This window comes from Mirounga leonina, unplaced genomic scaffold (assembly GCF_011800145.1).
Source record: "Mirounga leonina isolate KUSES-001 unplaced genomic scaffold, KU_Mleo_1.0 Mir_154, whole genome shotgun sequence".
Classification (NCBI taxonomy): domain Eukaryota; kingdom Metazoa; phylum Chordata; class Mammalia; order Carnivora; family Phocidae; genus Mirounga; species Mirounga leonina.
The window spans coordinates 57,160,313-57,168,991 of NW_023270389.1; the positions used below are offsets into that span (position 1 = coordinate 57,160,313).

The window sequence follows — 8,679 nt, forward strand, 5'->3', positions numbered from 1 at the left end:
AAAGAAGAAGGTAGCAGGAGGGGAAGAATGAAGGGGGGGAAATCAGAGGGGTAGACAAACCATGAGAGACGATGGACTCTGAAAAACAAACTGAGGGTTCTAGAGGGGAGGGGGGTGGGAGGATGGGTTAGCCTGGTGATGGGTATTGAGGAGGGCACATTCTGCATGGAGCACTGGGTGTTATGCACAAACAATGAATCATGGAACACTACATCTAAAACTAATGATGTAATGTATGGGGATTAACATAAGAATAAAAAAATTTTTTAAAAAAAGAAGAGTTGAAGAATTTATCTGAGATCTCAGATTACTCAAAGCCAACTCTGGCACTTTCTAAATTTCATGATTATAACCCTTACCTTACATTGCTCCTAACAGGTAACTATTAAACACTTTGAAGTTGAAAGTGATATGGTGAAGCTTTTGTTTTAAGAGATAACTTTAATAGCATAGAAAGAAGAGAGTTTATATAAAAAGCCGTCAAAAAGAGAGAAAACCAAACTAATGCATCATATCAAAGTCAAGGTGAGAAACCAAATGGAAAATAAAATTTGCACAAAGTCTTAAGATGAGAGTTTAACAATGGGTAAAAGGAGACCTAACTGAAACATATATAATTGATTTTTGTAATTCATATGCCTGTGTATTTTCTATTGACCTCATTTCCTTTCCTGATATCTTTCTGGTTCATCATTGTAAACTCAATGTCTGGCATCAACCCAAGTGAGACAGACAGAAAAAGTTGTTAGTTGACAAGTGATTCAGCGTGGCTTTTAGTTCTCCATTGTTCTCTGGTTGTTTGATAATTTTTTTTTTAACCAGCATTCTGTTCTCTTCAAGGAACTCAATATTGAAGCCTTACTCTGAGTAAATATTAACTCATGTATTTCTAAATGATTTTTATTATATTTTAATCTCATAACTGCCAAAATTACTATGTTGAAGACAGATTTTTTTTAACAATTCAGCTTCAGGCTGAATTACAACAAATAAGTTAGGAACATTGATAGAAAACAGGAGACACTGAAAATTGTTCATCCGAGCCATTGGGCAGTCTCAGATTTCCCCAAGGGCCCAAGTTCTCCAAGTACTTACCTACTTTACTCTGTTGTTATCCCTCAAACAGTTGAACAAGTCAGACTCTGAAGGGTTGTTATACATCTTTCTCAAATGTATATGTCAAAGGAAAATAAGCAATCATCAATAACTCTGATCAGAAACAAATAATAAAATTCAAGGCATATACCCTTTTGACATGAGGTCAGTATTGTCACCTCCATTTTAGGAAAGAAAATGCAGTAAGCATCACCTTCCCCCATGATACACAATACGTGCACTATGAATAGAGAGTAAGTGTGGTCAACTTTACTACCAAAGTATGGCAATGATTTTTCATGGTGTTAGCATCTACTATTTGGAAAGAAGGATTGAATAAATAAATGCACACTCTCAAGAGAGAAGCCAGACAAAGCTTTTGGAATCCCTATTAAGTTGTGAGTCACTCAACTCATATCTAAGTAATAATTTTGATGTTGCAGGCTGCAATGATATTTTATAAACCCAGAAAGAAGAGCAGAAAATTATTTCTTCAGAGACACCAGGATTCAATATGTTAACTGATGCCTTTTGAGACCCATAGTGCCCCAAGAAATAAAGGCCTCTCTAATTCTCTTTCCACTAAGAGGTCAAGGGTATAAAAGACTTTCTGAAACTATGTAAATTCAGCTAGGAAACATTTGACCATGTTCTCATGAATTGCTTGTTCTGTTGTCCTCATGTTTTAAAGAAAATGTTTGCTTTTCCTAAATGAGTCCAAAAATAAATGGTTTATTTGACCTGTTTAACTAACTAGCAAACTTAGTGAGGAAACATTAAAAAAAAAAAAAAAAGAAGATTTGAACAAGCAGTGAGGATAGCTATGCAGGAATTACCCCTTCAAAGCCCTTGCCTCATTCACATGAGTATGAAGGAAGTCACCACACAAGTACAAAGAAATCACACTCCCACATGAGCAGAGAGTCTCCACCCTCCCCACGATCCCATGGTCCCCATACTCCCATCAATCAGCTGTTGCAAGTACAATTACATTGCAACCACAACTGATTGGTTCAAGGGTAGATAACTGCCTCATACCAATGAGTCTATTTCTTGGATTTCATCATGTACTTGGGACAAAATTAACCCAGTCCCTTTCAGGTGACCAACACTGTAATGCATAAAACTAAAAACTGTCCACAGCCATATTTTCTCATCTGTAGAAAGACTGACCTGTGGTGAAAGAGGAGAAAAAAAGCTGAGGTGTGAAAAAAGCAGAATGGAAAGACAGAAAGAGCCCTGAGCACATTTCAATCTTCAAATTCAGTTTCTCCTAAGGGTCTGATGTCTTCAAGTCCTTTAATGGTTTTTTGTTGTTGTTCAACTTTCCCTCATGACCTGTTAGATAACCCAGCATGTTTGCAATACAGTCTTGTTTTAACAAGTTGGTTCTTCCAGCCCCCAATAATAGTTTCAATTTCTGTATCAGTAAGTACAGATTTTGTTGAAGTAACACAGAAACTTCAAATGACTCTGAAAAACAAAATTCAAATTTTGTTCTCATCTCTTTACTGTAGAACCCAGGCTGATTGAACAGCCATCGTCTCAAATATTGCTGGTCACGGTGGCAAAGGGAAAGAAAATTTTTGAAGGTCTCACTTTGTTTAGCACTTATGGGTCAGAAATAGTCACAGACCTATCCATCCACCCAGGGGCCTGGAAGTACAGGGGGAGAACTGTAAATATTTGGGAAATATCTCTAATCACCACCACACCCACATCTCAATGTTATCAGCATGGAAGCTGAAATTATTTCCATCAAATATACTATGTACTGAAGCAAGGAGAAATGCTCGTGGTACTCATTTTGTTGTGGGCCACAAATGTTCAGATCCTCAGCCATCAGGTCACTTTTGCTCAATAACTCAGAACTAAGGTTTGCTAATTTAAAAAATAAGATAGTTTCAGCACCAAATGGCAGATAATGCCAGTGCTGCAGCAGAAGCCTGGAAGCCCCTGGAATGGAAGGCCAGGGGGCTTCCACAGAGGTTTCCCTAGGGCTTCTGGGCTGGGGTTGGGGAGGGATTGGGGTGAGCCTGGGTGGGGCAGAGGCTGGGAGCTCAGGGAGGCAAGGACAAGGATAAGGAGTGGATCCTTGTCACCACGCTGGACCACTTGGTCAGGATATGAAGATCAAGTCCCTGCACGAGATCTATCTTGTCTCTCTGCCCATCAGGGAATCTGAGACCATTGACTCTTTCCTGGGGGCATCCCTCAAGGATGAGGTTTTGAAGATTATGCCTGTGCAAAAGCAGACCTGTGCTGCCCAGCAGACCAGGTTCAAGACGTTTGTTGCCATCGGAGACTAGAGTGCACATGTTGGTCTAAGTGTTAAGCGTTCCAAGGAGGTAGCCACTGCCATCCATGGGGCTTCCATCCTGACCAAGCTTTCCATCATCCCCGTACAGTGAGGCTACTAAGGGAACAAGATCAGCAAGCCCCACACTGTTCCAGGTGAGATGACCGGCCTCTATGGCTCTGTGCAGGTGCACCTCGTTGCCACCCCCAGAGGCAGTGGCATTGTCCCAGACCCTGTGCTCAAGAAACTATTGATGATGGCCGGGATTGATGACTGATACACCTCGCTCCCACCAGGGGCTGCACTGTTACTCTCGGCAACTTGGCTACAGCCACTTTTGATGCCATTTCTGAGACCTACAGCTTTCTCACCCCTGACCTCTGGAAAGAGATTGGGTTTACCAAGTCTCCCTATCAGGGATTCACTGACTGTCTTGTAAAGACCCACACCAGGCTCCAGCTGTGGCCACCACATAGTTTTATATGAGAAAAAGAAAGTGAATCAAAGCCTGTTAAAATAAATAAAATTCAAAAAAATAGTTTCAGCTGTGAGTTTTCTACTTATTTGAATGAAGCTAGTGATAAGGTTAAATGTAAAAGGAAATTGTTTAATTAATTTTTGTGTTTTGATGCCGCAGTGTTTAACATGTAGACAACACAACTGATACTAAGGTTGAAAATTACATAAGACACACAGTAACCATTATTTTGGAATCCAGAATACAAAAAGCAACCCTCCACCCACCCAGCCAATCTACATTAGACATAGAGTGTGAACAAAAAAATAAAACTTTGTATTTAAAAGCGTTTTGAAGTCTTTTGTTACTTCAACAAAATCTGTACTTTTTAGCTGATTCAGAAACAAACTATTATTGGAAGCTAGAAGAATGCTAACAGTGACAAAATATTTAATAAAAATGCTGCCAATTATAACTTGGAAGGCAAATGAGGTCCCTAATGAACTTTCACATATCAGAGAAAATGCTATAAAAAGGATGTTAGTAGGGGCGCCTGGGTGGCTCAGTCCCTTAAGCATCCAACTCTTAATTTCAGCTCAAGTCATTATCTCAGGGTCATGGGATTGAGCGCCACATCAGGCTCTGCGCTGGGTGTAGTGCCTGTTTGGGATTCTCTCTCTCTCTCTCTCCTTCTGCCCCTCCACCCACAACCTCCACGCTCTCTCCCTCCCTCCCACCCTCTCTCTCTCTCTCTCTCTAAAAAAAAAAAAAAGAAAGAACGAAAGAAAGGAAGGAAGGAAGAAAAAAAGAAGAAAGAAGAAAGAAAGAAAGAAAGAAAGAAAGAAAGAAAGAAGAAAGAAAGAAAGAAAGAAAGAAAGAAAGAAAGAAAGAAAGAAAGAAAGAAAGAAAGAAAGAAAGGTAGTAACATGTGTTTGTTTAGCTGGCTGAACTTGACAAGGCACAAGAAAAAGATAAGCCCAGAGAAAGAAATAGAGAATATCTAGGAATTTGGGTATGTGTAGGGGTAAAAAAGACTATATTTTATTATGCTAAGCAGTAAAGGATAAAACTGTGAGGATCTTTGAACCAACTAAAATTCAGCCTTGAGTAAAGGATGGAATCAAGGGCGTGACCATAACACCCATTTGTCAAACCTCTGAATGAAATAAGGTGTCTCAGAGCAGAGATCCATTTAATTTCATGGTAACCAGTATATACCTGCAGTTGAGCAAAATAGTTCAGAGAAAAGATATTAGACGTGTGGTTCTCCCACTGAAGGCTGATAGACTGAGAAACTCATAAATAATTTGAAAGAAAGTCACAAGATAAAGAAAGCATAAAAGTATATCAAATGTAAGAAATGTCTGGGAAAGAACTGTAGGTGTGGCTATTGGCACATAGAACTGAGTAGGAGCAAATAGATAAGGATCTCAGTGAGTTTTTAAAGTTATATTGCCAAAGAAACTGTGAGCCTGTACTAAAAATGTTTACGGTACTCAAAATTCAAAATGACACTTGGATCCTACCAGTCTATGACTGAGAAAGCTGTTCAGATCTCAAGAAGGGCATGTTCTAAAATACCATTTCAGGATTATGGAAAAAGAAGGATCTCCCCAAGAGGTAGACTTGGGGAAGATCCAAGGAGAACATCAGGCTGGGGAACTACTCCAAGGGTATGGGTTAATCAAGAAGCATTACCCACTCCCAAAATAGAGGGCCATCACAGCATCTGCCAGGTAAGAGTTCAGAATTGCTACAGACCAATGACTGGAGATTCTTATATTCTTTTCACTTAGGAACCAAAGTGTTTATTTCAGTTATCCTGTCTGTATTCCACTAGTGTATATTGGGCATGGGGATGGGAGCATGTAGTGGATTGAATGGTGGCCCCCAAAAAGATAGGTCCACATTCCAATCACCAGAATATGTGAACATGAACCCCAAAAAGGGGTCTTTGTAGTTGTAATTAAAAAAATGACTGACAGCTTGTACTGAAAGTGACAAAGACAGAAAAAAATGAAAGAAGGCCATGGGCCTTCCAAAACTCTACAGTCAGGAAATTGGTTGATAGAGCTACTCAACTGCAAACACATGTTACCCCACAAAAAAAGGAAAGATGGCTACAGGGGCAGAGCCATAACAGGTGGCACAGAGACCAGTCGAGCCATCATGGGCCCAGAGGGTGGAGTATTGCCACAAAGGATTACTCTCTAGCTTTGGAACGTAATAGAATTTCCCCTGCTGGACTAAGACCTTGCTTGGGACCAGTGACCTCTTAGTTTTCCCCAATTCCTCCTTTTTAGAATGGGAATTTCTATCCTATACTTATCACACCATTGTGTTTGGGGAGCATGTAACTTGTTTTCTAGTTTCATGCATTCTTAAATAGAGAGGAATTTTTTTTCCCAGGATGAAGTATACTCAGAGTCTCATCCATAAACAGATTTAAATGGTTCAGGTCACGACAGTGGGGATTTTTTGAACTGATGACATTTGGATAAGATTGGGACTTAGAGCTAATGTTGTTATGGGCTAAAAAGTTGGAGAGTTTTTGGGATTTGAATGTATTTTGCTTGTGGATGGATGTGAGTTTTGGCCAGAGGAAAGACTAGAGTGAGCTGCAATCATATGTTCTAAAAGATATGTCCATATCTTAATCCCTCAACCTATGAATGTGACCTTATTCCAGAAAAAAAAAAGAGTCTGCAGATGTAATTAAATTAAGACTCTTGAAATAAGGGGCGCCTGGGTGGCTCAGTTGGTTAAGCAACTGCCTTTGGCTCAGGTCATGATCCTGGAGTCCCGGGATCGAGTCCCACATCGGGCTCCCTGCTCGGCGGGGAGTCTGCTTCTCCCTCTGCCCTTCCCCCATCTCATGCTCTCTCTCTCTCTCTAATAAATAAATGAAAAAATCTTTAAAAAAAAAAGACTCTTGAAATAAGATCATCCTGGATTCTCCAAGTGAGCCCTAAATCCAATGACGAGTGTCACACAGAGAAGGATGCACACACAGACAGTAGAGGAGAATCCACGTGAAGACAGAGGCAGACAATGGAGTGGTGTAGCCACACACTAACACCTGCAGATGCAAGACACTGGACAAGGCAAGGAGGGAGTCTCTCCCAGAGTCTTTGGAGGGAGCACAGCCCTCCTGACATCTTGATTTCAAACTTCTGGTCTCCAGAATTGTGAGAGAATAAATAAATTTTAAGCCACCAATTATTGGTAATTTGTTAGGACAACCATAGGAAACTAATACAGGACATAAGACATTTTAATTTAGTTCATAGAGCTGCACATCAAGATGAGTCACATCCAGATCTGATGTGGACACCACTGAGCATTACCATCTAATATAGAGACTGCCTTGTATCACCCATAGCCCCTAGACTTTCAGCTGGTGTCCACATAGAATTTTTGGGTTGTCTCCCATGGGGTGGCATGAGAGTACTTTGCCTGTGGGAAGGAAAATGTGCCAAATGTTTGTTAACCAAAAGAGTGCACTGTGATGGTCATAAGTGTTATTTCCCAAGGTTTTCCTGTGCTTTGGCTTCCAGGCACATGGTAGGATTTCATTTCTCAGCTCCCTTATAGTTGGATTGAGCCATATAATAGTCCTGGCCAATGAGCTGGGAGCAGAAATGACAAGTCATTCCAGATGTGGGACCTTTAATAATGGTGGCTACTATATTTGAGGTGGTGGCTGCTCCCTCAGCCTGGATCCCAGATAAGGAGATGAGAAACAAGCTCCCATCTCTGTGTCTGTGACAGAATATAAATCTCACTAATAGAAGACAATAGGATTTGTCTCGCTGTTGCTGCTGCTGCAACATAACCATCCCTCCTGACAGTCTTAAAGATTCAAAAATTCAAAGGAACATCTGCTATATACTGGTAGGGGGATGGATATAAAGACAAACAAAAAAGCATTTAATCTTTTCAAGTAATTTACGATCTGGTAAAATTTTGAGCCATGTAGAGCAGTGACATCCATACTTGACTGTGCATCAGAATTACCCGGGGAACCTGTGTACCCCACCACAGACCTATTGAGTCATACTCTCTGGGCAGAAGTGGAATGGGCTCCAGCTGGGCATTGGCATAGTTGAATGGGTGCCACACTTATGTTGTCACAGCAGCTGGGGTCAAGACACGCTGCTCAAGACCAATTATTATCAAATGCTTTTGGTCACAGAACTCCTTCAGATGGCATCCTATTAGAAGCTCAGGATGTAAACAGTAAAGGTAAACCAGCCCTGGTCAAGTGGAGTGGGAGCCCAGAGCCCCAACCTTATGCTTCTCTCACTCCTAGCTTGAGTCCTGAGATAAAGAACCCCCAAGAGACTGTGGAGAGGCTAGCTTTTAAAGGTGACTAACAGAATATGATAAACACAGTTAGGGTAAAGTGTAGTGTCTGGGGGATTCAGAAGAAAGTTTAAGCATGCAGGACTAGATCAAAGAAAGCTTCATGGAGGAGGCAGGATTTAAAACAAACTCTTAAAGACTGGAAGGGCTTACAATAGTAGGGTAGTGAGTAGGTAATGGGTAGAAATAAGTCTCCTCCTTATGACCATGCATTTAAGAAATCCCATAGCTATTTATAAGCCACCAGACTCAAGCTCCACAAGAGCAGAGACTTAATCTGTTTTCTTCACTGTTGTATTCTCAGCACCTGTAAGAGCAGAAGGGGTGTTCAGTAAATATTCATTAAATAAAATGAATGCTGTCTGCCAAGTGTCATTTACTTTTAGTGGCATGCCTTCTTCAGCCACCAGAAGCTGGAAGAGGGGAGGAAGGATTATCTCTAGTAGCTCTGAAGGAATCATGG

General features: G+C 40.8%; 1 pseudogene; it reads left to right on the forward strand.

Annotated features, from left to right (window-relative positions):
- Positions 1 to 3,009: 3,009 nt before the first annotated feature.
- Positions 3,010 to 3,880, forward strand: LOC118014584 (annotated as a pseudogene).
- Positions 3,881 to 8,679: the final 4,799 nt, after the last annotated feature.